Raw genomic sequence first — 13,072 nt, 5'->3', positions numbered from 1 at the left:
AAATAGAAAGGTCATTCATTTAAAAAAATGGAGTTGAGGACCCAATGCTGTCTACGTCGTGATACTACCAGGATAATCCTCTGCGTGTGTATGTGCATGTGTGTGGGCATGTGCATGCGTGTGTTTGCTCTGGAAGGAACAGGAGCCAGTTCACATAGAATTTGCAGCTTTCTGTTGCCCTCAGTGGTTCAAACACAAAGCACAGAGGATTTTCAGAATGGAATGGTTGGTTAGCTTAGCCTTTCCCTCAGAATCTGTTGTCTCTGCTAAGCTTTCTTTTTTTATTTTAAGAAAGAATTTAAGATTTGATGTTTGAAATGGAACTCTTTGGCTTGAATATGAAGGGGACAAAAGATAGATAGGGGTGTGCTTGCGATTTGCAAGTCTTTCAGGCATCACCCCAGTGCAGCAGGCACCTGAGGCTGGCAGCCATCCACAGAAACATTTTGGGCGCTCCAATTAGGTGTCAAATCTGAAAAAGTTGGTGAAGATCACATCTGAAGATGCATAACCATGACTGCTAGCTATGCATGGCTCACATTTGCAGATACGCTGGTGTAGCTCCTGGCAGTTAGATGACAGAGCTGCCATGGCCAGGTTAGTGATGAGGGAACAAGGTCTCCAGGTGTGGGGAGCGAGGTGTGTGTTCTTTGTGTCCAAAATCTTCACCATGGAATAGGCTTCCCACATGAAAACCAGTGTGCAATGTTGCTGCCCATCACTGTGTGTTTACACTTAGCTTCATGAATATTTAGTACAAACTTATACTGGCAAATTTTGCATACAGAAATTAACATTTACCTGGAAAACAGTATGGCAATTCTTTAAAAAACTAAAAATAGAGTTACCATATGATTCAGCAATCCCACTCCTGGGCATATATCTGGAAAAGATGAAAGCTTTAATTTGAAAAGATATATGCACCCACAATGTTCATAGCAGCACTATTTACTATAGAAAAGACATGGAAATAACCCAAGCACCCATCAACAGATGCTTTGTTTGAGAAGACGTGGTATATATATATATATACAATGGAATATTACTCAGCCATAAACATGAAATAATGCCATTTGCAGCAACATGGATGGACCTAGAGATGATCATACTAAGTGAAGTAAGTCAGACAGAGAAAGACAAATATTATATGATATTATTTATATGTGGAATCTAAAAAAGAGTACAAATGAATTTATATACAAAACAGAAACAAACATATATAGAAAACAAATGTAGTTACCAAGTGGAAGTGGGGGAGGGATAAATATGGGATTAACAGATTCACATTACCATATATAAAATAAACAACAAGGATTTACTGTATAGCACAAGGAACTATATTCAATACCTTGTAACAAACTATAATGGAAAATAATATAAAAATAATATAGATATATACATATAAATATAGAAATGAATCACTTTACTGTACACCTAAAACTAACACAATATTGTAAACAAACTATACTTCAATAAAAAATCAATTAAAGATAAAATAAGGGATAATTTTAGATTCTCAAAAAAATTTTATCTGGACATCCCATGTTTTTATTTGCTACATCTGATAATTTTACCTTGGAACCATCCTAACTCTGATTCTCTGGGAACCCTGTAGGCTGTTTCCATGATCCTTAAAGTTTAGACTTCTAGGAATAATGGATCCTGTGAATTCTCTCTACAATTTTGTTGGGTGCTGCCGTATTTGTGGCAACTAAGTAAGGACCACCTTCTGCAGCAGCCAGGCAGTGGCCTTAGTGGACTGAACAACCAAGAGGCAGGAGTATGCCTTTCCATGAATGTGTGTTTGCAGTATAAATGTACTTCTTTGTTATTCATTGAGGCCAAGTATAAACCCAATGTGATCAACATAGCCATTCAGACACCCATACAAGAGAAAGATTTCGATTAAACAGTCACATGGTCCTTTGATCTTCAGTGGGCAGGCAGCATGTAAGAAGTGACCACCCAGGACCAGGAGGGGGTGACTGTCCTGGAGGGGGAAGGTGAATGCTCAGGCAGTTCTGAGCTTCATCCCGAGGAAAGTGGTGCCTAGTGACCACAACAGTTGATCCTGTCCCATCACCGTGTGACCACACTGAACATATGTTCACCTCCGGGCCCTCCAACCTCCCTGAGTTTCAAATCCTTAGTTTCTTGCAGCTCCATCTCCCTGTCCTGCTCTCACCTTCACCCTCTCCCGAGACTTTTGTGCAGAGGCTTCACATGGCATGTTCGATTTTCATCTTTCTGGTGAGATATTTACAATTGCAGTCCTGCCGCTCTGCCTCCCTAGACTGAGCTAGTGCTAACTGCATCCGTGATGCTGGCAGAAGTTTCTAGTCTATTTCTTGACATTTTCTATCGGTGTCATGAACAAAGCTTTTGACTATAATGGAGATATCTGTCCAGAGAGCATTTTATAATCCCCAGCTAACTACTGCAGGACACCAGAATGAAGGTCTCTGTTCAACAGACTTCTCTTCTCTCTTGCTGCCTACATTGCACCCCCATCTTACCTTTATCCAGGTACGAGAAATATCCCAAAGCCTCAGAAGGGGCAGGATCCAGGATTCTTTTCCCCCAAACTCACAATCCCTCCTGATTCAAGATTTTCTAATCATCTTGATCTAAAGAAATTGAGAAAAATTGCCAATTGTCTTTTCATAGTTACAGGAGGAAGTGGATATTTTCATATAGAAAGCTTTCAAATGACTTTTCTCTTTTACCAGCTAAAAGTTTGTGAACATTTCTAGCTGTAAAACATACCAAATGACCAAGAAAGGCTGTGGTCCATACATAGATGACAATCTATTATTTCTATTATTTGTTCCAACTGTGAGTTAATGCAGACAAGAAGAGGTAAATGCAGGGATCCTGGCACACATTGATTTTATGTGATGATGTGACATTGTCTTCTGAACAGATGACCAACTGTTCCAGATTATTTTGTGGATTACAGTAATTTTGGTAATTAGGGAAAAATATTCTGGTGTTTTTTTTTTTTTTCTTGGCAAAACCTCTAAACGTCTGACACTCTGTGACCTCAGAGGGAAGCTCTTTTCTCCCATCTGCAGAGAACCCAGAGGGGGATTAACTAAGCCCAATTAATACAGTCATTTCTAAAACAGCTACTAGCACTGCTCAATATGGCTATTGTTAAAAGGAGGGTACAATTTTCCATCCTGTTTCTCCACCAAAATGAGAGAGTGTGGTGGAGGATGTGTTCTCCTAAGGACCCAGGAGATAGAAAGGGTGGGCTTGCTGTTGGATCCATTTCCAGTCCTAGACTTGAGATCCGTGGGAGTTTTCCTACAAGCAGCCAATCCCATGTGTGGAGAGAGAATGCTGACGTCAGCTGTAGTTGCAAAGGGCTCTGTCAACATCTGGGCTCTTTTATTCTCATTTCATCACTGAGTCTCAAGCAGCTCTTCTTCCAAACAACAGGATCTAGCTTGCTCCAGGTCTGCATTCCTTGGTTCACTGCTTTTAGTAACCTTGGATGAGCTGTTTAACTTCCTAGAGACACATTTTGCCCATCTGTGCAATAAAGGTGAAGGCTCCACCTACTTCACACACTAAGACATGCACATGTTTGGTGGAGTTTAAAACACAGGCTCAACAGTAGCTGTGGGAAGTTCTGACCTCTGAAGTCCAGTGCCAGCATTAGAAGTAATTGCCCTTCAACTGCAGTTCTGTCTTCTCCTTGATGATAGGCAGATAATATATACAGCTCTAGTGGTGAGAAAAAGATAAATTATTTGTATGTCAGAGGAGGCTGCAGCTATGCGTTTCTAAGCCAGGTTTCTCAAGATGAATTGAAGTTAATGGATAAGAATCTTGTCGCTATATCTCAATTTAAATTCAGTCATCAAGGGCCTAATTTCTAAAAGTTTATTTGCATCTTTCCAATAGCATGTTATTTGGAAAGGCAGGAGACTGGAGCGAATCTATTCCTATGAGGTAAAACCTCCTACTTTGGAATTTTAGGTAAACCCATGCATTATCCCAATGGCTGACCATTCCCCAAGTGCTGAGGGCTCAGCAAGTCCAAAAAAATTACCCTGGGGGCTTTGATTTATCGTTTCTTTTTTGTTTCTGACTTGTAACAGTCATAAGCTCATGTTTTCTGATCGACACTTGAGAACAATTCTAACTTGGTCATTCAGAGTATTTACAATGTCTTGTATTCTGGAAACTTCAGTGGCCACTCTGTTGCCAGGCACATTTGTGTCCATTTGACTTTATTTTGGACCACATGCTTGCCAAAGAAAAATATGAGTCATATTGGTGGGGTGATGACCACAGAGCAGTCTGCAAAGAAACCTTTTACATATATTGAAATTAATTGCATTGTTTTTGAGTGCCTGATTGAGAGTTATAAAGAATAACTTAAAAAAAATTTAAGTCATTTTGTAAAACAGAAACTACCTCAGTTTCAATGAATTGGTTTCTCCAGGTCGTTCAGTTAAATTCTCTGGCCTAGAATGAATATAATAAATAATCATTCTAACTATTTTCAAAGTACTTGACATGCATTAAAAGTAACTTTTGTAAACTTCTGTAGAAAATATAAGTCCCATTTTATTGGTGGGTAAAATGAGACTGGCATGCCTTAGATCAAATACCCAGAGTTAAAATTAGTTTATCTGGGGCTTCCCTGGTGGTGCAGTGGTTGAGAATCTACCTGCTGATGCAGGGGACATGGGTTCGTGCCCTGGTCCAGGAGGATCCCACATGCTGTGGAGCAGCTGGGCCCGTGAGCCATGGCCACTGAGCCTGCACGTCCGGAGCCTGTGCTCTGCAACTGGAGAGGCCACAACAGTGAGAGGCCCACGTACTGCAAAAAAAAAAAAAAAAAAAAAAAAAAAGTTTATCTTTCAGAAAGAGCTCAAATCAAGGGCTGTCCAAATTCAAAGTTGTATACCAGCCCCAGAAACATTCAGCAGCTCTGCTTAGTAGCCTGCTCTGTTCCAGGTCTCAGGCAATGTACTGAAGATGGACAGCTGGACAACACTTGACCTTATAATGTCCAGAAGCATCAGAGTGAAGTTATGAACATCTCAAGACCAGTCTAGAAGAGCTAATATTGCACAACAGTTTATAGAGCTGAATCCCCCATCCCATTATTTTACATCCTAGTTGCAGTTCAGTGAGTCTCCCATTACTCGGATAGCACTCAGCCTGCCATGAGTGGCCGGCCACTTTTATGAGAAATGGGAAGTCTATGACTAAAATATGACCCTGCATTCACTGGAAATTTATACGACCTCAGGAATTTCAGTGGGTTATCTTATGGGTCCTTGACATCTTACAGTAGGTAAGACATAGCAGCTGCCCATTAACCCTGGGACTGTCTGCAGTGTCTGGGTTCCCTATAAGTCTTCCTATGAAGGCTATTGATTAGGTGAGATTTCTAATCAGTAGTACACGTTAGACTTGCTTGAGGAGATCTCTGTGAGGACACATCCACAATGAGTCTTTGTGAATATCAAACATGTTTTCAAGATGACATCAATCTTAAGCATCCACTGAGGACTCATTAGAGCCCAATCACAAGCAGAATATGGGAAGAGCATGCAACATATTCAGAAGCAAAATTACAAGAGCCAGGAGACCCAAAGGCAAGAATATAGTCCAACAAGGGATGACTGAAGACTCTCTCCTTTAAGTCAACTGCCTAGAACATCTTCTCTTGATTGTGTTTGAGTCTCTCACTTCAGAATTTCCTGGTGTTTCTCACTACCCTGCACTCTACTGGCAGGAGTCTGAGTAGATCCCAGGCTTATTGGAAGAGGCCAGTCTTGAATCTGGGGTTTAGAAAAGCCTAACCCATTTCCAGATCTAAACCTCAGTGACTACTAATGGTGTCTCGCTCTAAATAAAAAGGACTATTGTTTATTGTCAAGATGAGAACCCACTCTTGAAACATTGTTATCCAAGGTCAGGGTGACCTAAACAGTAATGTAATGAGTGATTCTGCAAGGAATGACAAACAATTCATTAGGTCACTGAGGATCAAAGCAAGTTGCATAAGAAAAATTTGTTTTGATTCTTAATTTTCTCATTTACCATGCTGAAGGGCATTTTTAAAAGATCAAATTTCCCCCTATGTCTGAGTCAGAAACTGACATTTTAACTTACTTTTCATTTGGTGCCAGCAAAATGCAGTCAAACGACTGAGGCTCAGGGGACTGAGGTGTCCTCTCTGTTTCTTTTATCCATCAGAGGTCGCTTTCAGCCCATTCCCTCATTTGTGAAGCATCTGGGTTTTCTGGTGAATGGCAGTTTTTCTGTCCCCTGCTTTATTTAATCCTCCACCAAGGTGCCAGGTACATCAGAACAAAACTCAGATCAAATCTTGATTTAAAAATCTTCACTATCTCTTTTTTGTTTGTTTGTTATAAAGCAGAAACTAACACATCATTGTAAAGCAATTATACGTCAACAAAGACACTATCTCACTTCTGCTTAAGGAATAAATTCCTTAGGAGGGCATAGAAGCCCCTCAAAGGTATAGCCCAGAGTTACCCTTCCCACCTCATCTTGCTCTGCTCCTCATCACATGTTTTATCCTCCACAGTGTTCTCAGAATTCATCATTTGTGGAGATCACTTGCATATGCTTTTTGTGAAATGACCTTCCCTTCCATCTTCACCAGGTAAAATCCATCATCCTTTATGACCCAGTTTGAATGTTATCTTAGTCAGCCCAAGCTGCTATAACAGAGTACCATAGTCTGGGTGGCTTAAACGGCAGAAATTCATTTCTCACAGGTCTGAAGCCTGGGAAGTCCAGATCAGGGATCAGCAGATTCAGGGTCTGGTGAGGGACTACATCCTGGCTTGTAGATGGCGACCTTCTTGCTGTGTATTCACACTGCCTTTCCTCAGTGTATGCCCATGGGGAGAGGGGAAGAAGGGTGGGAGAGAGAGAGAGAGAGAAAAGAAGAAGAAGAAGAAGAAGAAGAAGAAGAAGAAGAAGAAGAAGAAGAAGAAGAAGAAGAAGAAGAAGAAGAAGAAGAAGAAGAAGAAGAAGAAGAAGGAGAAGAAGAAGAAGAAGAAGGAGAAGAAGAAGAAGAAGAAGAAGGAGAAGAAGAAGAAGAAGAAGAAGAAGAAGAAGAAGAAGAAGAAGAAGAAGAAGAAGAAGAAGAAGAAGGAAGAAGAAGAAGAAGAAGAAGAAGAAGAAGAAGAAGAAGAAGAAGAAGAAGAAGAAGCAAAATAAGAAGAGGAAGAAGAAGAAGAAGAAGAAGAAAAAGAAGAAGAAGAAGAAGAAGCAAAATAAGAAGAGGAAGAAGAAGAAGAAGAAGAAGAAGAAGAAGAAGAAGAAGCAGCAGCATAATAATAATAATAATAATAATAATAAGAAGAAGAAGAAGAAGAAGAAGAAGAAGAAGAAGAAGAAGAAGAAGAAGAAGGGGGAGGAGGAAAAAGGAGAAAGAGAGAGAGAAAGAGAGAGGAGAGGAGAAGAGGGGAGGGGAGGGAAAGGAAGGGAAGAGAAGAGAAGAGAGGAGAGGAGAAGAGAAGAGAAGAGAAGAGAAGAGAAGAGAAGAGAAGAAGGAGGGAGGGGAGGGGAAGGGAAAGGAGGAGAGAGAGAGAATAGTCCTCTTTTTATGAGGGCACCAATCCCATCATGAAGGTCTGATAATCATGACCTCATCTAACCCTAATCTCTTCTCAAAGGCCCGTCTCCAAATACCATGATCTTGAGTGTTAGTACTTCAGTTATGAATTTTGAGTGGATACAAACATTCAGCTCATAACACTGTCATCTCCTTTGTGAGACCTTTTCTAATGACTTCCTGCCATGAGATGGAGTTATTTATGTATCTTTCTGTCCACTTTACTACATCACAGCCTCATAAGGCACATCCTAATGCTTACCTAAGTGCTTGAAATTCAGTGGACACTTAAAAAAAATTTAACTAATGGAGACTGGAGGAAAGGGGTTAGATGAACATGACTGACTGTGACTCATCTTAACTGCCTCCATCCTGCCCTCTAGATTAGAACAATCGCTGAAGGGCAGGTCAGCTCCAGGAATGGGCCTTCCCATGTTTTGTATTCTTCCAAGTCTTTGACTCTGTAGGAATTGCTGGGGTAACAGAAACTGTACAAGTTTCTTCTGACACTTGCATATTTGTCTAGAACAGATTCCTCCATTCGAGGCAACCGCTTCTCCTAAGATGGCCAAGTAACCAGACTGAGTCTCCACTACAGGCTCCTTCCTGAAGTGACTGAGAATTGGAAGCACCAGCATTCACATAATTTAACTCTCAGGACTGAGCACCATGACCGCCACATGTGACCACAGGACTTAACAATTTGTCCCAGGAAATTCTTGGGAATGTTGGAAAGATAAGGTTGTAAGCCAATCAATAATTCAGATTGCCTTGAGAATTCCCTGTAAACCAATTCTTATGGGAAAAGAACTTGCTCATCTGGGCAAAAAGCTATTCTCTCAAGACTATTCAGCAAGCAGTTTACTTATCACCTAATAGTTTAGTTATCAAGATGGGCTGAAGATCCTCCTTCACTGTGTTCACCAATCCTAGCATATAACAATCCATGTATTTGCATAAAGGCTATGTGGATATTAATTGTATTATTCTTTCTACTTTTATGTATGTTTGGAAATGTTCAAAATAAAAGTTTGGGAAAAAGTGAAAAAAAAATCCTAAAGCATGAACCACATCCATTTACAGTTAATTCCTCACTTTGAAAGACCTACCTTAGCCACTTGAGACCAATCCCTAAGCCCTGTAAGTATCCTCTCCTGATCGGTTCCTTCTCAGATACCTTTAAGCTCTGGAAAAGTGGTAACCTCCCTCATCTTAATGGAGCTATAAACTTTCCTTTGCTTGATGAATGAATACTAATTCTGGTGGACTTTTTGGGGAGTCAGCCGTGCACATGATTTTGACAAAGCCAGCATTATAGAGAATAAAAATTGTGTTCAAAATACTGGAGTCTGAAGCTCTAACCTCGGCTGTGCTTCTGCCTATGACCCTGGGTAAGTCATTTGCTCTTTTAACCTCAATTTCATTGTATGACTAATGAGAGAGGTTGAAATAAACTACATTTGCCCTCCAACTGTCCATATGTACTTATGCCTGTGTAGACCTTCTCTTGTTCCCATTTTTTTTTTCTGGAGAGTAAAAGTAATAACAACTATAGAAGGAAAAAAAACTTATTTGTTGGGGCTTCCCTGGTGGCATAGTGGTTGAGAATCTGCCTGCTATTGCAGGGGACACGAATTCGAGCCCTGGTCTGGGAAGATCCCACATGCCGCGGAGCAACTAGGCCCGTGAGCCACAACTACTGAGCCTGCGCATCTGGAACCTGTGCTCCACAACAAGAGAGGCTGTGACAATGAGAGGCCCATGCACCTCGATGAAGAGTGGTTCCTGCTTGCCGTAACTAGAGAAAGCCCTTGCACAGAAACAAAGACCCAACACAGCCAAACATAAATAAATTAATTAAAACAAAAAAACAAAGAAAGTATTTGTTAGTTGTTACTAATTTCATTTATACTGGATACTGTGCAGTAAAATGTTCCTAACACTCCCTGACATTTTTTTGTGAATGAGGCAGTTCATTTAAGTGACATTTCCAAGTAAATGAATACAGCTCACCCTACTTCAAACATCTTTAAAAGTATTAGCCATTTAAAATCATAACCGTTCTAATTATTTCATAAACTCTTTCCAAAGAACCAATTCCATGCCACCCACTGTGGAGCGTATTGACAGTGTTTTGGTGTACTGTGATGTGGAGTGTTGGGCAATCCTAGGAGATGTTGCTTCCATGAAAGGAGACATTGAAATATTTCAGCTTTATTTGTCATGATGAAATATCTGAAACATAATAAATTTCCATGTAGAGGGATTCGTTAAATACATTTTGGCATATACAGAAGATGGGATCTATATTGTCAGTAGAAGCTGTGTGGTAGGAGAAAAAACACAGGAAATGTTCATTATATGGTAAGTACACATAGCAGGACCCCAATTTAATTAAAACATAGATAATAATTACTAGAAAGTTAGGTAATATTAACGGTGGCTACCTCTGGAGGGGATTGAAAATCTTCTTTGTGTTTCTCTATACTTGGCAGTTTTTCAAAAATGACAATGTGTTACTTTTATAATAAGAAATAAGCAAAAATGATAAAATGAAAGCATTAGCTTGAAATTTGGCCAGTCAACTAAGAGATTTTTGAACAAGGCAGGGTTCCCCACCCAGGTGCAACAAAAATGAAGATGGCCTGGAAATGAGATTCTAGCCGTGGGCAGTGGGGGGAAGCTATGCCTTGAGCCAGGGCTGCTTAGCGACTGTGTCCAGTGCTCAGTGGAATTTTGGCTTAATTTTGGCTCTGGAGGTACATCCAGGAAGGCTGGAATTGAGAAACAGGAAGAGTCACACAAAGTTTTAGTATATTAATAGAAGAAAACTTAAAGACAATTTGGTCAACATGGTGATGGTGCTCGGCAACAAGAATGTTGCTACGGCCTCCTGGGGGCAGGATGCTTCGGAGCAGCTCAGAGACCCTGTGCCCCTGGGAGTAGAGTTTGACAACCACTTTTATAATTGGTTGTTTTCTGAATATTTAAGACGATGTGCCATGTGTTCTCCATCTATCCTTCCTAAATCTCTGTCTCATTTTTCTCAATTAGAAGCATGGATTCCTCTTGGTGTTTTTGAGTCCAAAGGCTTTTTGGAGTCTTCTGCACCTACTTGTCCAACTTTATAAACTTACTCCTATGACGAAGACAAACTTAGAAACAATTCCCAAGTCCCAGTCCAGCTGACATCTCACTTGGCCGGGTGTTTGCCGTGGGACCGTTCACTCACGTTTATCACATTTATCTGCTTTCTCCATCACCACCTTGACTGCTGCATGCCACATCTGCGGGACAAGAGAACACATTTTTGTCCTCTGAAAATGCCACATTTCCTTCCAAACCACCTATTGATAAATTGTCCTGAACTTAGAATTCTGTTTATGGTCATTAAACTGAAATGACACTGCAGCTTGATTGCTCTTGAGAGCTTCCTGTGTGCTGAGTTCTGAGAACTTTGCGGACTATCTCATGTAACTCCACAGGGGCTACAGGCAGGGGTTACACTGCTTTCTGTTTTACGTGTGGTGAAGTGGAGGCATAGATAGGGAAGTAATTTACCAAAACTCACAGAGCTAGTAAATGGCTGAAAAAGGATTTGAACCTAGGTTGTGAGCCATGCTCTGGAATTTTTTGTTATGCTCTTTCCAATAAAGAGACCAGTGGTGACATAAAATATATGCTCAATTAGAAGTCTGGAGTGTGACACCATTAAATTTCACTTGATAACCCTTGGTTACTAGAAACATTAGGACTTCCCATCCACATTTAAAATAAAATATTTGTATGTGTCTCCAGGTTGTAGATAGAGTGCATATTAAGTGAGCTATTTTTCTGTATTTATTCCTCTATTTACATGCACAGGCCTCTGAACTTCCATAAATAAAAAAAATGTTGGAAACTTCCTCCTCTTTTGTATTGGAAGGAAAATACGTTGAGAAGTCTTTTAACCACCCGGATTGGCTCAGAAGTTTTGACCCACATTTCTGCCCTAGTGACTGAGATTATGTAATTTCCCATTCAAGTACTTTATAAGTATTCTCCACCTAATCCTTAAAATCACTGTATAGAGTTGAATACTATTATTATCTCCATTTTAGAAATAAGGAAACTGAGTTACAGAAAGATTAAATATCTTTACTAAGTACACAGATCAAGTAAGTAGTTCCTGAAGAGTGAGTGAACACATGGGTTTACCTGTTTCCTCCTAAAATTACACCATCAATATGGTGAACTGATTGTTATTTATATTTTCTTTCTTTCTTTTAATTTTAATTTTTAAACATTTTTATTGGGGTATAGTTGATTTACAATGTTGTATTAGTTTCAGGTGTACAACAAAGTGAATCTGTTATACATACACATATATCCACTCTTTTTTTTTTAAGATTCTTTTCCCATATAAGCCATTACACAGTACTGAGTAGAGTTCTCTGTGCTATAGGTAGGTCCTTATTAGTTATATATTTTATACAAAGTAGAGGTAAACTGAGTTTTTAAAGCCATATGCCCACAAGGTCAAAGAGAATGGATGAGAAGATACTAGAAGTAACATAAAGTATTTATGTAAAGGATGAGAGGAAACAAGTTTAGCAAGACTTCAGACTTTGGACTCTGAGTTAGCAGTGGGTGAAGCCCAGCAAAAGTGAGTTCACTTTTACAATCCCAGGAGTTCAGGATTTGCAGAATATAAGCACTTTCAAAACTGAGGACTGGAGGTCGGGGCTAAAATGACAATTTTTGATGTGTATAAAAGGCACTTAGACCCCCAGAATCCTTCTCCCACCTCAAGGACCCTGGCAAATACCTCTCCCTAACCTTATAGAATATGGGACTTGGCTGCTCTGTAAAGGATAAATCAGAGTTCTGCTGTATAAAATAATAAAATAAAATAAAATAAAATAAAAGAATAAATCATGGGGACTTTGGACAGGGTACCCAGGCTCTGCTGAAGTCAGAGGTACTGCTCTGGAAACTGCAAGAGAAGGAACCAAGTGAAAGTCTGTAGGAAACGATGTGATATTTCCAGAATGTGAAGACCATCAATGCCTAGGGTTACAAAGAACCAAACTCTCTACCATTCCCATTTCCCTGTAGAGATTAAAGAATTCCTCTCCTGAAAAACTGATCAACCAATGAGAAAACCCTGCAGACACTGACACATAGAGGTCACCCACCAAAACGGTCAAGTCAGGTCTTCTTTGGTGAACCCACTAAAAGATAAATGCCATCCACAAAGAGGGCAGTTTGGATGAGATTTTTACTCTCACCAATGAATATGAACAGCCAGTCAAGAAGATACAGATGTTTGCAGAAAACTTCTAACTCAAAAGACATTAAAAAAAAAGACAAATAGCAAACAAAAGACAATTTGGAGTAAACAAAAATATGTAGGAAATTGAAAACCTGAAAAAAATCTATAATATTCTCAGAGAGGAGAAAATATGACATCTC

This window comes from Mesoplodon mirus (genome assembly GCF_964341445.2).
Source record: "Mesoplodon mirus genome assembly, chromosome: 9".
Classification (NCBI taxonomy): Eukaryota; Metazoa; Chordata; class Mammalia; order Artiodactyla; family Ziphiidae; genus Mesoplodon; species Mesoplodon mirus.
This window is presented reverse-complemented; position numbering follows the sequence as displayed.